The sequence below is a fragment of the Simochromis diagramma genome, unplaced genomic scaffold, assembly GCF_900408965.1.
Source record: "Simochromis diagramma unplaced genomic scaffold, fSimDia1.1 OVJJ01000463.1, whole genome shotgun sequence".
Lineage (NCBI taxonomy): Eukaryota > Metazoa > Chordata > Actinopteri > Cichliformes > Cichlidae > Simochromis > Simochromis diagramma.
Genome location: NW_024386941.1, coordinates 6,017,749 through 6,037,263, shown reverse-complemented (window position 1 = coordinate 6,037,263; position 19,515 = coordinate 6,017,749).

Sequence of the window (19,515 nt, the reverse complement as noted above, 5' to 3'; positions counted from 1 at the left end):
GACATCCTGTACAACTCAGAGGCTGGTTGGCAGTAAACAGTGCAGAAAGGGACAGATCGAATGACCACATAACCACATGCCTGAGCATGTGGTTATCTGTGGCAGAATCACGTGTGAAAGGAGCTTTTGCCCTTTGATAGAGAAAAGATGAAGGGTGAGGATAAGAAATGGCTATTGATCGATAGTCGCTTTATCTGCCTCAACCCTGATAACCAGACAATGCAATCTAACTTGGCCCAGAAAGGTGCAAAGGTGCTGATGGTTTTTCAGACTACATTAGTTTCACTCTTAGAGTTCATACAGTCTCATTATAGCTCTATTAAATTCAACACATTTCACTTTTTTTTCCTCTCTCACAAAAATATCAGTTCAAATTTCATGGAATATCAAAGCTGAACTTAATATTTTAATATTACCAGTAGCGAGAAGAACACATCATGGCAAGTGATTGCTTTTCATCTTTTCTATGTAGGCCACAGGTGACAAAAATTGGTGCAAACTAACTATTTTTATTTTCTATTACTTCTTATAACCATTTGTGGCTGGAGAAACAATCTAAAAGTGCAACACTGCCCTAAATAATATTGGTAGCGTGTCCAACATTCATACTCTTTTTAGTGTATGTTAACCCCTGAAGGAAATATCTGGCTTTAACTGCTAAAATCACCATCATGTTAGTTAAACACTGTTAGTCAGTCTGGCTATTATGTGGTATTGCAATGGTAAACTGCAATAGAATTTCAACTACTTTCCCCTATCCTCCAGACCATGATGACTCTGGTAACATTGAACCAAAACACCAAAATGATCTGTCAATCCATCCACTTCTGCTCAACTTGTCAGGGTCGCAGGGCACAAAAAACTATGGTCCATAAAAGTTAAACAATGAGCTGAAAGCCTCTCAAATGTTTTGCAGATCTCAAGGGTAATGTAGTCAACTAATGGCTCTTTTTCATGCAAGAGGCAATACTGTGCAATGTGTTATTACTGGAAAAATATCAATCAGAGATTCTTTAATATCATGGATCTCCTTCTTTCATTGCACCACTCTGATCATGTTGTGAAATCCGGTGCATTCACATTTTCTGTTTCAGGAATTTATTCTGGTTATCTCCAATGATCCAACCTGAATCAAAAACATTCATTTTGCCTGGCTGCATCCAGCCATAGCTTATTAAGTGTGATTGCTTGAACAAAATGCACAAGGCAGATTGCATTTGCATTCCCTAACACATTACCATTCAATAAACAGAACGCATTGGTATCATGGGAGATGTGTGCTTTATAATGAGGAGCTACACTGCTATTCTCAAATGTCCCTTAAACCACAAAATGCACAAATCCAGATATATACAATCAAGCAGAGTACACACACACACACAGCATAAAGTCAATGGGTGCGCTTCAATAAAAAGGCTCCACTTCTCTCCACAAGCAAAGATCATTTTGGGAGCACTGATGGAATATGGTGAGCCCATGTGGCCCGAGGTGGATATCAATTAAAATGATGTATAGCCCCAGTGTTTTCTAATTGGGACATGGTGATGTATTTAATAACACACATTAGAAGCCTAATTAGAAGTAAATTGAGCTGCATCCTATTGTCTGCTAATCAACATAGTGGACTGGGTAGATAAATAACCTTAGTTGGAGGGTCTCTGTGGTTTAAGGCATTTACCTTTCCAAAAACATCTATTTGTTTGTTCCATTTGTGGGTTTCAGCGGTGCTATTTCTTTTGAGGAATTAGGTGGTGTTCAAAACAACGTGTAAAAACCCTCAGTTTCACGAGCCGCTAAAACATTTTCTCCTCACCCATTTAGAAGTAAATCATATTTTTTAACGGATGCTGAAACAGATAAATCACAGTTAATCATAACGCTCCGTCAGTAATGAAGCTTAAACATAGTTCTCCTCTAATGAGTTGTCATGATGGATTTTCCGGCTGCATAAGGATCAGGGAAAAGAAAAGACAAAGAAGCACTCTTGATTATTATCATCCTTTCCTTTAAAATCATTCGCCCTTGTGTAACTAAATGACTTCATCTCAGACTGAGAGACAAAGAAGTCAAATCAATCACATTATTAGTTCCAATAAAGCAACAAAACCTTCTTTTTTTTTTTGTTACTTGGCAGGAGGTGCTTTCCATCATGGATAATTGGGATTTGCATGAAAAGGACCTGAAGTAAAAAGAACTTTTCTCATGAATTATTGTCATTTGTACTGTTTGAACAAAAGGCAGTATTCTAGACTTAATATTGAAAACTGAAATACATTTTACATACTTGTGCCATGAAGAACGGTTTAGAAAAGAAAAACGTCCAATAAAGGTAACGATCTATGTAGCAGGAAGTTTGGTGTTTTGCTACAGCATGACTGTTTTTCCAGGAGGTCAGCATACTGTAAATAGTAGTCATACATCCTTACTCCAGCGTAAAAAACCCCTGTGAGCACATTTTATGGATTGCAGAAACGTTTGACAAGCTCTCTGCAATCGGATGTGTCAGTATAAAGGATTATGTGTTTTATGGAGCTTGGTCTTAGGAGCAGATCTGTTCCAATAAACATGCACTACAATTTAGCCCAAGGTGTGCACTGGAAAGGTTATCCAATCACCCCTTTGAAAGTGCCTCTCAAAATGAGTGAAAGCCTTGGCCGGTGCAACACAGTCATGCTGTAGCACTGCAAAACACGGAAGTATTCTATCAAGTGGCTGAGATAGAGAGCAGCACTAAAACAAATGCAGCTTCTGCTTTATATCAGTATGTTGGATCATTCCTTATTTCTCTGCCCGCTTCCTGTTTTGTGTTTTTTTTTTCTCAGAACTAAAACAGCTTTCTCTGTATTTCACACCACACAGGAGCAAACACGCCCACATATTGATCGCAAACTCACTTGTACTGTATTGGTTATCTATATGGTAATGCAGGACTGCGCGTCTCATTTTATTATTGCATCTTTCTCTGTCTCCTCATTACAACGGTGCAGAGCTGTGAACACCTCCTGTGTATCTAGATAAGGCTATTTGAATGGATAACACATTCTGCTTTACATACAAAGGGTTATCTCTCAAAGAACAAGCCCACCTTCTCCAACAAAGCCATTAATCATTGTAGCGCCGTATTCATTCACTTTGGTAGATAATGAACATAACTTTGCCAAAGGATTGCTTATTTAAGGGCAAAAAAGGATGTACAGATGGATATTATCTGAGGGATGAGTTAAAATGTCAGGAACTTTACACTGTCATCGTTAGATATGTTTAGAGAGTTACTTTCACAAGGAATCACCTAAATGGCCTTTTTTATTTTGGCACAGTATTCACTCCCACTTATGCCGAAACCCTGAATTCGTCATATAGTGACCTAACATATTGCAGATGAATCAGAGCAATAGTATTCACTAGATGTCTTCTCCCACCTCCCATCACCTTACAGACCCCCTTGTTTTGTGCAAATGAATATATCTGGAGCACAGCAAAAGAAGGGAACCGCAAAGCCTCATACAAACAGATCTGTGGGTTATAAAAGTTTGTAGCTTAGTGCAAAACAGAGGCTGTGGTCAGTGAAGTTTTGATAAGAGTTCACAGTGATATAAACTCAAATGTTCAGAATGTTCTTCACAAACAGCTCCTGTAGCATAATCTACTTCTTTGCTATCCATCTGTGTGCCCGGTATCTTCCAAACTGTCAGATTTTTGCAAAATGCCTTGGCTAATAACTCTGCTTCTGTCTCAAGTCCTCTGCTTTCTTTTTCTCTTAGCAAGTCTCTAGTCTCTCAGTGGAATATTTTTCATGATACCAGTTATCAAATAATTTAATTAAAGGTTTTGATTGGATATCTTTATGTAAAGGAAATCAGTTTGGGTAACTGGAACTTAACCACAGGTTAAGATAGAGCAGCCTAATACTGGCAGGACATATGACATAACAATAATACTAGCAGATAAAAATGACTTCAAGAAGAAAGGTATGCAAATTAACAAACATGTGCAAATGTCAATCTTAATGCATTACACACAGCTACTGTAATTAATATTTTTCAGTAACACAGTAATGTAATGCATTACTTTACAAAATCCAGCAATTAGATTACAGTTATAATTCAATGATTACTTGCGTTACAAAGATTCTTCAATTCTTTAGAAAAACAAACAAACAAAGATTTTTTTTTCTTTCTATCCTCTTGCGCTACAATTTGCTGATTTCAGGTTGCATGACGAAAATGATGGAGTGGTACAGGACTACAGATCTGCACATTACTTTTAAAATTATTGCCCAACATGAAATCTGTTTGATGATAAAGAGGAAATTGCATCCAGGACAGAAACAACCACATGATACTCCTAACCTTTTTTGGCTGTTTTATGAGTATGTCTTAATTTTGGCCCCTTCACATGATAATTACTTCCTAAGGTAGGCTTAACACCAGAGAAGTTTGAGAAATGCTTTTGTTTTTGACCATTTATAACGCCTTTATAGCTCTAATCCACTATAACAATCATGAAAGAAACTGAATATGTCTTTCATTTTCTGTGAGGAGGCAAACTACAAGCTTTATTTCGATGCTTTTCTGTAAAACAATGGCAGCACTTCTCTAATCATGAAGAGTAAAATCATGAATTTCCTTGCATATCTCTGTGTCAGAATAGATGACAGTGATTTTTTTTTTTTGTCCCACTGCTGATTTCTGGATTTTTTTTATTTAGCTTTAGATTCACTCATGGTCAGATGAACCTAATGAGGAGGCAGGTGCAATTACCAAGTTGTGAAACAGTCAGTCTTTCTGTGCTTCAGGCCCTGTGCTGGCGGCAGTAAATATAGCTAATTACATCTTCCGCTCCACAGCCTCTTTATCTAAACTCAGCAAGACATAGACCTGCCCACCCAGCACTTCATTACTGTGCACCAACCTAATAGGGACTTGATGTTTTTGACCGCCCTAACAAATTGCTTTGTAACAGTCAGCATGCAACAAAATGCACCAAAAATGACCATCTTAGGGCGATCGTGGCTCAAGAGTTGGCAGTTCGTTTTGCGACCGTGGCTCAGGGGGTTGGGAAGCGTATCTGTAACCAGAAGGTCGCCGGTTCGATCCCCGGGCTCTCTGTCCTGGTCGTTGTGTCCTTGGGCAAGACACTTTACCCTACCGCCTACTGGTGTTGGCCAGAGGGGCCGATGGCGCGATATGGCAGCCTCGCTTCTGTCAGTCTGCCCCAGGGCAGCTGTGGCTACAACCGTAGCTTGCCTCCACCAGTGTGTGAATGCGAGAGTGAATGAATAGTGGCATTGTAAAGCGCTTTGGGTGCCTTGAAAAGCGCTATATAAATCCAATCCATTATTATTATTATTATTATTATTTGCGATCGGCAGGTTGCCAGTTCGAGCCTCGGCTCAGACAGTCTCGGTCGTTGTGTCCTTGGGCAAGACACTTCACCTACCACCTACTGGTGTTGGCCAGAGGGGCAGATGGCGCGATATGGCAGCCTCGCTTCTGTCAGTCTGCCCCAGGGCAACTGTAGCTACAACTGTAGCTGCCTCCACCAGTGTGTGAATGTGAGAGTGAATGAATAGTGGAATTGTAAAGCGCTTTGAGGGTCTCGAAAAGCGCTATATAAATGCAATCCATTATTATTATTATTATTATTATTTTATTTTTTTTTAAATCAGCCTTATTATAGTCTGAAATCTCAAAGTCTAACTTTAGATAAAATTATTTGTTTATCTCATATTACAAGGACCTTACTATAACAAGTTACTAAAATGTACATTTGAATATATCTGTATATAATGATCATGTTGCATGCCTTTACAGTTTGGCTCAGGTTGGCAAACATAGTATAGACATTAATAAATGTCTATACTAAATTTTAAACTACAACTCTATTTAGAATCTGGCATGAATAAAAGGATGATTAACCTTTAATTAATGTTTCAGAGAGTATGAAGAGTGTATTTTTAGGTTTTACAACACTTTAAAAATAGATATTTGTAGGTAGGAATGTGTATATGACTGTAGATCATGTAGAACTAATGACTAAATCCAGAGTGATATATAAACACACAGCAAGGGAGTGAAAAAAAATCCCACAGTGCATGTTGGGAGTCCCCCAGCAGCCTAGGCCTATTACAAAGTAACAAAGTGAGGATTCAAAAGTCACCTGAGTCAGATCTAACTATATGCTTAATTACAACAAAAAGTTTTAAGCCTAGTCTTAAAACTAGAGTGGGTGTCTGCCTCCCAAAAACTGGGACCTAGTTCCACAGTAGAGAGACCTTAAATCTGAAGGCTCTGCCTCCCATTCTACTCTTAAAGACTCTAGGAACCAAAGTAAGCCAGCAGTCTGACAGCAAAATGCCCTTTTGTTGTGATATGGTTCTATGAGGTCATTAAAGATGCAATAAATGCAATCATCCAATAGAAGCCTCACATATCTAAGTGCATGCAGTTTTAAATGGTCAAACTATCCTACTCCTACTTGAACTTAACAGAGTCGTGAAATGATTATAATAACATTCTTTAAATTTCATTTCTTTGGTTAATGAATGTTTTGGCTGACCTTACTGGACTCAAGAAAAAAGGGGGGGCGACGGGCTCTTGAGTGGCGGACAGGAAATGAATGAAAGGGAAAAGTCATGTCTGCCGTCAGCTCTTTTACAGTCAGTCCCAAGGTCAATAGTTCTGCACCCGAGGGAGAGCGAGAATGAGAGGGAGCAAGCCAGAAGGACTTAACTTCACACAGACCAACTTTTTCATTCTCAGTCAAATTACAGTGAATGAAAGAGGATCATCAAGATGACATGGAATTCATTCCATGTAATTCCTCTGTCATATCTGTGATAGAGAACATCTCATTTACAGTAGCTGTGAGAATTAATTTCCGGCTTGATTCAAACCCGCCGCTGCCTATTTCACACACTTGACTCTTCACCTGAGTCTGAATCTGCACACTCGGCCGTTCAATTAAATGGCCATCCAGCACATATGAATTTGTAATGTACATTCAAATTAATCATAAAATTCCCACACACTTTATTTTCTATTACGCAGGCTGAGCAACCATTAATCACGTTATTACAGGAATATGATTACATGTGACAGGGGCAGGCAATGTGTAAGATCAGCAGCTCTGAGGTGTTTGTGTTTAAAGGTCAGGTGTAATTCCAGCGCCAGCCAGAAACCACCTTGCACGCTTAAAATGTGCAGCACATTACATTCTGTGAGGCGACTCAAACATGCACTCGTGCTGTGTTTATGTCATCACGTTCGACAGATCTTGTTGTACTGACTGAAGAGCTCATTGATCACACTGCAAACACATCTGTGCTGAGTGGTCCACAGATGTGAAGGATGAGAGGGCATTAGACAAGAAAGCAGGTCCACACACACAACAGGCTGCTGAATATCACATTTTTTTTCTTATCAGAAGGTTGTCCTCCCCCTTTTTTTTTCTTTTTCTGCCTTAGCTCTACCTTCTTCCTTTCATGTGCCTCTGATATCACGGTCAGCTGCAGTAACTGCTCCACTGCTTCTTGGGATGAGAATGCCTCAGTCCCTCAATCTCCATATTACCCAAAGCACGCTTAATGAATAAAGTGCCTTTTACTGTGCGACATTGGACTGAGTGGAGAGCACAAAAACCAAGGCAAGGTCACTTCTGCAGTGTGTTCTTGTTAACTCAAATTCTGAATGCCAGCTGTTATTTGCATGCATTTGTTTGTCTCACGCAGTTTCTTTAAACATAGTGGCCAAGTTCTGCATACTCAGCAGTGGCTCATTGTTTGATGTCAATACCCAATTCCAAATGGGATGAGAAAGAGTACACAGTTGCCTGGTGTGTATTGTCTGTCAGTGTCTCAGTTGTCTGTGCTGCTCTAAATTTGCAACAAAGTCAAATGTACCCTGTGTATGTGTGCACATTCATTTGCATTATTTGTGTGTAATAACATCCACTCCCAAATTTGAATCTGAATAATCAGTTAGCAGTGCAAATGTGCACAGCTTTCTTGTTTTTAATGTGTGCATGTGCCGGCTGAGGTGTATGCAGCCACTGGGATTAGTGGTAACCCATAACGTAGGCCAGGTCATCAGTAAGGAGCACATCATCTTGTCTCAGCTCCCCACAGAGACAAAGGCAGTAGATACCCCCTTTGTAGCAGCTGGGAACAAAGCACTAAATGTGCAGACTTGCATTAATGCAGGTAGATTAAAAAAAGATATATGGATTAATCAGCGCAATAGATATATTGAAATGTTCTCTCTCGTAGCCGACTCCGATCAATGGCCATTATGCTACTTGGATACATGTGTAAAGAGTCCCTTTCTCCCTGTCTGTGTACACATTTTGCAATAGTTTCTTTGCTTAATGATGGGTTGGTGTGGCCCTGTGGACATCGTTTGTCCCCTTTAATTACCTGGAGGTAGAGATTGTTATTCATGGTAAGGGACGGGGGAATAGTTGTCTGTACGCCCCCCCTCCCCGAGGCCTGCTGCTCTGAGCATTGATGTGGGAGGATGTGCAGAAAACAGATGCTACCCCATGATTTCTGAGTGTTTGTACTAATGATGAGCATCACTAGTCTATCTTTCAACCCTTTAATGGAGGTTCAGCTTGATTTAAAGTCTGATTTTATGGATGGAGCAGTAGTTTCTAGTCTTTCTCATAACCAAGGGCTGCGCTGCAACTTTTAGACAGCGATACTGTATTTCTTTACATTGCTTTGTCCTTTAGAGGTTGATGTAAAGACAGCTTTATGTCAGATCTGGCACTGCTTGTTTTTGAGGCAAACCAGCAAATTTGTCCCATTCACTGCGAGCCGTGTCTACTTCGATCTTCTTTCAGCCAGACAACCATTGATCACTGTTCATTTTAGTGCAATGTGAAAATTAACTTGCAGAGACTCAAAATTATTCTGCAATAGGTAATCAATTACATTTTTCAGCTATATGCCATCTCTTATTGTTAGGCTCAATTGCACTTTGAGAACTCTGTTTGTTGTTGCATGCAAGGATGGAAAGACATTTTGGACTTTAGAGTTGGCTAATACTGCACTGACAGACTCTGATGCCCTTAAAGCAACCCCAGGAAACAAATAATGAGAAAACATCACATTTTGTAGCGTTCCAGCAAATTTGATGATTTCTTGGATTTGGATAGCTGATGTCACTCAGGTTTCCGACACAATTAGGTAATCTGGACTGAAAATGAGGGTAACAACTACATTGTCTATTATATACCGCTACAACGCACAGTTTATACCTTTTACCTCTATTTACCTCATTATCTGAATATTATCATCAAGGTTCATTTGGGCACTCCAGTTTTGGATATGAATACTGTTCATTTGAATATTCATATTATTGACAAGGCTGGTAGATATTTCTTCCTCCTTGTCTTGTGTGTGAGTCTCTATCCCGCTTGTATTTAAGTGTTGGGCTGGATATGTCCCAAAGGCTGGCTCTAATTCCCTGTGGTGTCCATCAGACCCCTGTCCCTCGAAGCTCTGACAGAAGGAGCTATTATTTTCTCATCGCCCTGGTGGCCTATGTCCCCTGGGAGACGCGTCACCACGTGACTGACAGCTCCGTAAACACAGCCCTGGGGTGACTGAGTGAGAGCTCACTGCAGCGACACCAGCGTCCCGCCTCTCTCCCTCTTCCTCTTCCTCTCTCTCTTTCTCCAGACTTCTCATCTCTGTGTGTCTATCTGTCATGACCTGGTCCACCCTCGGCCTCCCTACTCCACCTCTTCCCATTACCCTCACCTGACGCTCAGGGTCAGAAGCCACCTGTGTTGAGGCGAGTTTATTGCTAACCTTGCTGCACCCTTTCCACCAGCTGACCATGAAACAACCCCCACCCCAAACAGCCTTATACCTTTGTCATCTATGATATTCAACACATTTTCAATATTTTTAGGTGCACTCTATTAGTTCCTTTAATGCAGTATCATAACAACACGGCACAGATTGCATGGGCTGGTGCAGCTCCACTGTGTATGTGTCAGTAGGTCTAACTCCGATGTAACTAAGACAGATGACTATGTCAAGGTTGTTTCCCCACAGGGCTGGGAGAGTAGTTCTCCTCCCAAGCTGCTCCGCTCCCTCCACTTTTCAGGTTTCACTGGGGCCTCACGGCTTATTGTAATGACCTGATGTAGATTCAGAATCAGCAGCCCGGGACATCCATCTACATCAGGGTGCAGGAGACAGGAATACCCTCCAAGTCTGTCTGCGAGCTTGGGTGTGTGTGTGTGTGTTTATGTTTGTCCCTTCATGTCTGTTCACATAAGAACAGCGTTTTTGTCCCTGAACTAGGTCTAGGAGATATGGGCATAAAATTCCTACTGGAGTTTTTACACTGAATGGTGCTAGATGGTATTTTCCACAGAGTGGGCTAGCTGTTCATTTGCAACTCAAAGCATTATGTGAGGTGTCAGAAGCACATCTATTACAACCAAAAACTGTGATTTAGAAAAAAAATGTGATGACATACTTAAAAGCAGTCAGGAGCCAGTGCACATTTTTGAGAAACTTAATAAGATCATTTTTCATATTCTGTTATAATATTTTAAATGTAACTGTTTCACTGGGTATACTGATTTTACTCGGTTGGGGTTTTTACCCAGCAGTTAAACATTCTTTTCCAACAGAGGACTCAAAGCTGTTAAGTCGCTTTCTTCAAAGCCACCAGACTCCATTGACAAGAATAGTAATTTCACCTAGAAGAACAAGGGAGTTGCTCATCTACAGATGTCTCAATCCATTAGTTTGAGGTATTGTGAGCCTTTTGGAAGGGTTCATTTTGATCCACCTAATGTGTTCTAGCACCAGAGTTGCACAGCGCAAGATAAGCATACTTTCACTTTGACTGGCGTGAAAATGAGCTATTTTTTTTATTAAGTTATTCAGTCTCTTGCTCTTCTCAGTTACCACTTACACCACCTGAATGCAACAATGGTCGTAAAACTTTTAAGTTCTTCTTTTAATATTTGTTGAAGATATTTATGGTATTGTGAACATATAATGTTTAGCTACTGAGTATGCCCAAATGCCTCAATCCAAGAGTAATGCAGTTGGGTATTTTAGAAGACACTTTCTATGCGCTAGGCTTTTGTGCTGCATTACCTTTTACTGCTAAAACTGAATGTCAAATATCTGCCAATTTTAAGAAAAAGACTATAGTTCAGTAGAGTACTATTTTATTATTCATCATGAATTTTGAATCAGCTGCTGCAGCCGGACGCAACTTATATTCTATTTAACGTTATCTATTAAACATTAAATAATAATTAGTTTTTGGCATCTCCCATTGCATAAAAGGATTATAGGTTATGGATGTTTTTACCCTGAAAGTTTATGAACATTTTCTAGCTATGATTTAAGTGATGATTTATCCTTTTAAGAAGTTTAGCATTCACACGTGACTTCTGACTTCTTCTTATCACTTTATCTTTAACAGACTTAAATTTTTTAATTCTGAAACTTGGTCAATGTCACATTTAGCATGGCTATCACTTTTACGCCGCTCCCTGGAAGTTCTGTTCCAACCTGTGTGCTCTATGATTTTACAACAAACCTATAACTTGTGCAAAGGGCAAACAGTTAATTCTTTTTTATATCCAAATTTCAAGTGAAGGATCATCTCTGGTGAAGAAAGGCATGTCTCCGGCTTTGACTGAGCAATTTTCTGTAGTTTTTTATTTGAAGAGTCCACAGTTTTCTACCCTAAAGGCAACACGTCAGGTGAAGAGCAAAACCAGAAACATGCTCAATTTATTTTATTTTTTTTAAAGATTCATCAGGTTGTACACTGTGAATTCGTCCCCGAAGGTAAGACTGGCAGAGCTGACTTGTACAATAACATACTGTGGTGCCTGAGGGAGAACATTCAGAGGAAACGATCAGAACAGCAGTGCGTCCCATCTCATGCCAGCTCAGAATGCACTGAAAACACATTTTTTGCTCTTGAATTTTTTGCTCAAACAAACACAATCTTTCCTGAGCACCTGGACCACTCGCCAGATTTGGCAGCCCCACAGCCTCGCCCACTTCCTGAAAATCAAAATCAAGTTGAGAGATTGCTGTTTTGGTACACTGGAGAGGATCCAATGCCCATTGCAGAAGGACAAGTTCAAGGGGACAAAAATAAAAAAAACTCAGTGAAAACAGTAACCAAGCGCATGAGACAACTGATCGCCAACAGCAAAATCTAAATCAGGTAAGGTTTTATATTTTTATGGTTCTGTTCTCAGAACATTTTGATCACATCTTTTATATAACTCTCCTCATCCAAAATTTAAGGACATTGTTCAGTCAAGATTCCCCAAACTATATTTCACATTCTTTATGCCAGGCTTCTATAAAGCATATTATAAACGTTCTTTTAATAAATAGTCATAATTGTAAGGTGGGTTAGAGCAGGCAGTATTTCACCAAAGTGTAAATATTTTATTACCTTCTTTTTTCAGATTAAGTCTGGGAGATGATAGTGTAGTGTTTAAAAGTCATGTTTGATGCTTTAACTACCTGCACTGTTTCCACTACACTGGAACATTTACAATGATGTAAGGCCATTGTTCCTATAGGAAATAAATATATAAGTTAATAGAGAGTCAAGCCATAAAATAAAGAGACACTCAACCCCTGCCCTTTCTCTGCAAATCTTTTTTTTTTTCAGCTCCACATCTGAAAACCGTCTCGCACCTATTGGCCAATTGCCCTCCTTGCCTGCAGTTACATAAATACATTCTAAATGAGTAATTTTATGAGTAAGCCTGTTTTGGCAGATAAACATGTTTGTTCTTAGCATTTAATGCCAGAAACAACTAGCCTGATTCTGTCTGAAGATAACAAAAGAAATACACATGCTATACTAAACAGAATTTATGTCCAATATATTAGATACAACTGACACCAAGGCAATTGTAACTTGTAACAAACCTTGACACAGATGTCTACTTCAGGCTACAGTTAACACAGGCTCACCAAAATTGGGCAACAGAAGATTGAAAAAGGCTGCCTGATCTGATGCGTCTCAATTTCAGGTGCCACATCCCACTGGTAGGGTCCAACTTTGGTGTAAGCAGCATGAAAGAATGGATTCACGCTGCCTTGTATCAATGTTTCTTCCTCAGCTTGTAATGAGTGGGGGATATTTTCTTGGCAGACTTTGGGCCCCTGAGTACCAAATGAGCATCATTTAAACACCACAACCTACCTGAGTATTGTTGCTGAATATTGTCCATCCCTTTATGACAGCACTGTACCCATCAACTCATGGCTGCTTCCAGCTACATAATGTGCCATGTCACAAAAGGTGGTCCAAACCAATACTTACAAGGTGAGGTGTAACTAATACATTTCCCCAGTGTCTAAGATTAGCAGCTGGCAACCAATTTAAATTTGATGTGTGGGACCTGGTTTTAGAAAGATGACCTGCTGATAGAAAGGGGTGAAAACTTGTTCATTTGTTGATGACATTGTGGAGTTAAGTGGAGATTATTATTTTTTGTATTGTTACGTATTTTTTAATTTATCAGGAAGCATTCATTTTCTGCAGGAGACAATTTTAAAGAGTCTCATATTTCCCACTTTTCATTCAGTTTAATTCATCTTTAAAAAAAAAAAAGTGCCAAATCATGAGTCATCTTCTGGCACTTTATAGAATAATATTAACACAATAATTCACCCTTGAGCAGGGACTTGAAGACAGTGTACCTCAAACAGTTTGGGTTAGGAAAGAATGGGGGGGGAAACACATGAACAATGAGAGCTAAATGGCTTTGTGTGACAGAGAAAGGAGATTTAAGGACTGACTGTTTAGATCACAACCATAGTCAGTATATGTTTAACACCCCAGATCTGAGGTGATATTGATCTTCCCAATTACCTTCAGAAAGAAAACTTTTAAAAAAGTTGACCAAGAAAGAGTTTTTACAACTTTTAAAAACCCATGTTCTGTCCATATCGTAATTCTCTCTTGACAGCCTATTAATGGAACTTGAGATGCATTTTAAATGAATTATTTTGATGTCTCTGTCCTTGTATGCACTCAAATGATAAAATACACTGGAGATGTAGGTGTGTGCCAGCCTGTGTTTCTGTAGGTGTCTGATTTAGTAGAGCAGGTGATACCTACACTTGAGAGGACGAGGCTAATACTAACAAGGGCAACATCTAAAGAGCTTGTGTTTTTAGCACTTTCAGATTTAATACCCTGCCCTATCAACAAATTAACACTGGCACTTTTCTTTCAAATTTAAAGTACCATCCGTAACAAAGCAGGCCTGCTAACATTGCAATACTGTTATAAGAGACTTTATGTTAATGCAGCTTTGCAGAGCATGTAAGTGCAAAGTGAACTCTGCATAGTGGGAAAGTCAATGAATATTCAGCTCAGTCTTCTTTCTATTTGACTGCCACTGTAAAGATAAATGAAGAGGCATGAATCTGATTTTGTCAGTTATTTTCATAACCTGACTCTAAGGTAGGACTCTGTAATTGCCAGTTTGATTTACCTGGTAGTGTCCCTTTGTGGAGAAAAAGACAAAAAGTTTGAAACAGAAAAAGCGTATTTTGACAAAAGAAGAGTCTGTTAAGCATTTCCCTGAGCACATTGCATTTACCAGATGCTTGTGGAAAAACCTCAAAAACAAGAGAAACAAAGTTTTTGTCCACTTTGACCCTCTGTTTTAATTGGCTAAGGGAAAAGGAGGCTGGGATCACTGCCTGTCAGTGTGTGAATACTCTAATTAACTAGAACCTTGGAGCATTGTAATCTCTGGATTTTGGAGTATCATAATGCATTAACTTTAATTAAGCTTGTGAGCTACGTGAGCTAATTAGATGAATGTGCTTATTTGTAATCTGGATAATATGAATACATTTTACACAAACTGAAATCAGTCAGTCTTGCTAATTACAGTGTGTGTGTGATAGCTCTAATTGGGTACTGTGTGCCTGCCTGTCGACGATACACTCTCTGTTGTTACTATCTGTGCACCCGGCTTAGGCTAATGTGTTGAAATCCTCATGGAGAGATGATGTGCTCGGCTGAAGGCTGACAGTCCCAAGGAGAAAGGCTCACCATGTCGGAGCCTTGTTGAACCACGTACATGTTCAGGACCACTGCTCCTGTCTGTCAGCAACAAGGCAGTGCAAACCCACTGTGTTCTCATTATCTACCTGATTTTTCCTCTCTTTCCTGCTCTGTGGCAGTCGTTGCAGCTGCTGCTGTTTATCCCTGTATAGTTTTCATGTCTCATATCACACATTTGATCTTTGTCTGCTGTTTGCTGGAGCATGAAAGTCTACCACTATGAATTGTCAGGGCCAGTGGTTTGAATGTTGAAAGGGGAGGAAAGAACTGTATCCATTTCACAGCTGGTCCATTTTAAAGATGGATTTACAGTATCAGTTTCTTGAGATCGGAGCCCTCTTGTAATCATTATGACTTATAAACATTAGAATCATTATAAGCTCTCTTTTGCCTTCAAAACTGCTTTAATTCTCCATAGCATAGATTCAACAAGGTGCTGGAAACATTACAGCATGTACAGTAACAACCTCACACCGACCTGTATAGATGAAAGGTTGCATAGTATACAATGAACTAAATGTCACATTTAAGAAAGCAGTTTAAGATGGTCTGAGTTTTGTGACATGACATGTTATCCTGCTGGAAACAGCCATCAGAATATTGGTTCACTATGATCATTGAGGGATGGGTGGTCTGTTGTCACTAATACTAAGGAATCAAAATGTACCAAAAATATCCCTCATACTGTTGTACCACTAACTCCAGCCTTAGCCCTTTATAGACGGTAGGACGTGTCCATACTTTCATGTCTTTTACACTAGATTCAGACCCTGCGATCAAAATGTGGCACTATAAATGGAGTCTTGTCAGAACAGGAAACACTTTTCCAATCTTCTATTGCCCAATTTGTGGGGGAGCGCATTTAAATTGTATTCTCATTTTCCTGCGCTTAGCTGGCAGGAATGGCGCCTGGTGTGGTTGGTGTAGCTCAGCTGTTTCAAGGTTTGTGCTGCTGGTTTTTTTTTTATGTAATTCATTTAACCTTTATTTATATGGGTAGTCCCATTGAGACTCAATGTCAATGTCAGAGATGCTTTTCTGCATACCATGTTTGCAACAAGTGTTACTGTTGTCTTCCCATTAATCAAATCTTATCTGACCTCTCACCTCAACAAGATATTTTTGCCAAGAGAATTGCTGCCAGTTGGATATTTTCTCTTTTTCAGACCATTTTCTGTAAACCCTAGGTGGTTGTGTCATTGAATTCCAGTAAATCAGCAGTTCCTGTAATATTCCAACCAGTCATTCTGGCATCAAAAATATGCTACATTTAAAGTCACTTAAATCATCTTTCTCCCCCAACATTCTGCCCTTTACTGTGATAAGCTGACCTGGATGAATGTAAGGTTCCATAGCACCATGTTTTGTCTTTATGTAATCTTTTAATAAAAGACATACTCGACTGTTCAAGCTACAATTTGCATGGAATCTTCTGACTGTATTCTGTGACAACGGTGCATGGATAATATGTTGCTGTAAATGAATCTGTGATTATCTTTATTGTCTGTCAAAAGCCAAGCAAACTACTGTTACCCTGTATCGTCATTAGAGACCTTTTATAAAGGCGAATTAAAAACCTACAAAGACCTACAAAGTTTGTGTAGCTCGATTTATTTCAGATTTCCATAATATGCTCAGTTTTTAATTCAGCAGATCATCGTACTCAAGTTTACATCCCTAAAACCACTATGTTGCTGCCATGTGATTGGATAAACATAGAAACTGATAGTAATGAAGTGCAAATACTTTCTTACTTTAAGCAGAATTTTCAGTAGCTATACTTGAATATTTGCTTTTTTCTCAACTTTTAACTTTTATTATCTACATTTTAACACAAATTTAGGTACTTTCTCAGTACTAATTTCTGTACTTACATTTTCATAACATGCTTATTGTCTTAGCTGTAAGTCAAATCAAACTGGTTTGGAGCTAAATGGAGGCAAAAATAAAACATGAAATGCAATTCCATTGGTGTATCCATTACTGCTAAATGCACATTAAGCGATGAAAATGGCAAAGATTATATAATGCATCATTGCACTATACTCTGAGGATAGACTGTGCCAGAATGATCTGGAACAATGAGGAGTCACAGTATTTCAGCATCTAGGTAGCACTACAGAGAAAAAGCCAGTATAAAGAGAGTAACTTTTTTTTAAGTGGCAGGCAATTTCAAATGCAACATTTTGAAACGCTTAGCAAATTTAATCAAACACGCAAATTGTTTCCATGCAGTTTGTCACATGTGTCTGCCAGCTAAAGGTACAGCTGCTGTATTTCTCAGGGAGAGAAAGGAATGTGAGATAGCTTTACTCAGAGATGGAGAAGGATGAAAGAAAACAGGAGAGGAAGAAGAGCGATAGGGACTGCTCAGTGACATTTAATAAACTGGGATTATAAAGCTTGCTAAGAATGGCCTTATTTATCCGAGAATGTTATTGAATTTATGATGTGTTGCTGAAGTAAGATTTTATTTATTTATTTATTTTTTTCATATTGTGAAAAGTCCTGCAAAACAAACTGAACTATGCTATTTGGTTGACTGGCAGTGCTGCGACGTTTAAGACAGGATATAATGATTCATTTGCAAAATTTTGGTGAAGTTTACAGTAATGCACAATGTTCCACTGGTGCGAAGTGACTATGATGTTCATGGTCAGTGTTAGGGTTACACTGAGTAGCAAATTAGCTATGATGACTGCACACCATCTACTTATAGGTTGTTAAATTTAGTTGGCTAACACAAAGAGCAGCAGCACAGCTCAGCTCCAACTCTGCTGGAGAGTTAGGATTCCCACATCTGCCAAATCCTACCTTAACTGTATAGGTGTAAGTCACCTATTTAAAATCTAGGTCCCAGCAAAGAGAGATTTAAAAAAAAAAATCCCTTTGTTTCTCTTCCTGTGTTCTATGAAACAGATGTTCAAGATGAGTACATATGCTAGAATTATGATTTAAGTTTACAAAATAAAATTGCATAGCAGGCAGAGGGTGTCCTTCAAAGAGCTACTTTTTACTGAACTGGAGAATAAATTAAATAAACTAGAATAATAAGTATAATAAGTAAAGTATAATTAGAAGCATAAGTTCTTCTTTTTCTGCTCTGTACACTGGGGTGGGATTCAGTTACATATAATACAATGCTGCTACAATATTCTGCTCACAATAATGACAATAACAGGGCAGGACATTTTTATACCATACCCCATATACAACAGTCATCTAAGATTTATCCAATATGTAAGAGAAAAAAATACCCTAAACATGCATGAATTGTGTACTGTATTATTTATTGTCATTAAATTGGCACATCATTTAGTTAATTTGCTGCCTGATTTGTCTTATTCTGTGTTTCTTCTTCTCTTAGTTAGTTACTTTATGTTTACTTTACCTCATTCATTTGATAATAGAGATAAGGAATAGTGATTCTGGTAAGTCAAATACTGAAAGACAACATATCATAACAGAAACCTGTAGAAGATACTGCTGTATCATTATTTTGACCGACACCTACTAAGCATACATTCCATAATTGCTCCTCCTACGCTTTATCAAGTCATTTGATAAATGCTTCTTATTCTACAATTTTATTTATGGCTTTTGCTCAGTAAAACATTATAAAGTTTTCTTAACAGTTTGATAAATACAGGCCTAGAGCAGTATTGCAAAATGGAGTCCATAAAGCTGTATTAGAGATTGCTGTGTTGTATACAAGAACCCTATTTATTTTCAGGATTAACTGTCTTACATCATACTGTTATGACAAAAAGCTTAACTAGGTCTGTAAAGATAAATGATACATGACAATTCACTACAGAGGCAGCAAGAGTTATGTTGGCTAATAAATGAGAAAGAGAACATGTAGCATGGAGGAAACAGAAGAAAATGTGCCTGTGGCCCAATTTCAAACAGACGCCTGGAGTCATGTTGTCTTCAGTCTGCCTCCGTGGTTCTGTATTCTGTTTATTCAGCTTGAGGCATTCTCTGACAGCTGTGCTGAAATGAGCTCTGTAAAGTTAGAAACAGACCTCTGAAGTTAAAAAAAAGTAGTCTTACACAACCACCATTGTGACACTTCTTACACCATACAACCCCACAGGGAACTGCAGCCCGGTTTCAATCAGACATCACAGTGAATAGATGAATAGGAAAAACAAGGTGTTACTATGATCTGTACACAAACTGTAAATGCAGTATATGTCCAGACATTATAAACTGTCAAAGAACCCCCCCCCCCCCCCCTGAAGCCTTATCTATTTATAGGTTATTACACAGAGCGGGTTGAGATTCATAAGGGCATATGGAAGGCAGAAGGAGATTGTCAGCCACTGTCACTTACAGTAAATGAAACCTCTGCTACTCCTGTCCTCCAGAAAGTGCATCTGAAACACACTATTAACTTTCCCATTGCTGATGT